The sequence below is a fragment of the Marmota marmota genome, unplaced genomic scaffold, assembly GCF_001458135.2.
Source record: "Marmota marmota marmota unplaced genomic scaffold, marMar, whole genome shotgun sequence".
NCBI classification, from domain to species: domain Eukaryota; kingdom Metazoa; phylum Chordata; class Mammalia; order Rodentia; family Sciuridae; genus Marmota; species Marmota marmota.
Genome location: NW_026000174.1, coordinates 63,161,415 through 63,162,319, shown reverse-complemented (window position 1 = coordinate 63,162,319; position 905 = coordinate 63,161,415).

Genomic DNA, 905 nt, shown 5'->3' with positions numbered 1-905 from the left:
AAAATTTGAATTTTAAGTTCAATTTATCGATGTGTTCTTGTTCTGTGAATTGTATCTTTGATGTTATATCTAAACACTCCAGGTCTCAAGGGTTTTCTCTTACATTTTTTTCCTATAAATTTTATAGTTCTACATTTTAAGATTAGATCTACATTAATTTTGAGTTAATGTTTTGCATAAGGCCTGAGATTTAGATTGAGTTCCTTTTAATTTTTTGGCCAAGTGCCAAGTTGTTCCGATACTGTGGGTAGAAATGACCAATCTTCCTTTACTGAATTATTTTTGTGCCTTTGTCAACCTTAGTTCGTGTAGTAGAGTGGACCCAGACTCTCTGTTCTGCTGTGCTGACAGGTGCCAATGTCACACCGTCTTGATGAACATAGTCATATAATATGTCTTAAAATCAAATACTGTGTTTCTTCCAGCTTATTCTTATTTTTCAAAATTGCTTTGGATATTTTAATTCCTTGACCTTTTCCTGTAAATTTTAGACCCAATTTGCCTCTACATACAAAGGATCCAGCTGTTATTTTGATACTAACTGCTTTACCTCTGTCCACCAACGTGGGGAGGGTTGTATATATATATATATATATATACACACACACACACAATGTCTGTAAGAATATCTATTTATATTCATCTCTTTTCATACAAAAGTATCGGACTCTTTATATTATTCTGTGCATTTTTTTTCCACTTAAAAAGACATCCTGGAGATCATCTCAAGCAGATCTGGAGATCATGTGAACCCCTCTTTTTAAAAATTTATTTATTTTAATTAGGTATATATGTGCACTCCTCTTTACAGCTGCTAAGTTGTCCTTGTTGGACTGTGTAGCTTTTGTAGTCCCCTAGTTCCCCACCAAAGGACATTGTTTTTTTTTTTTTTTTTCTTTTTTTAC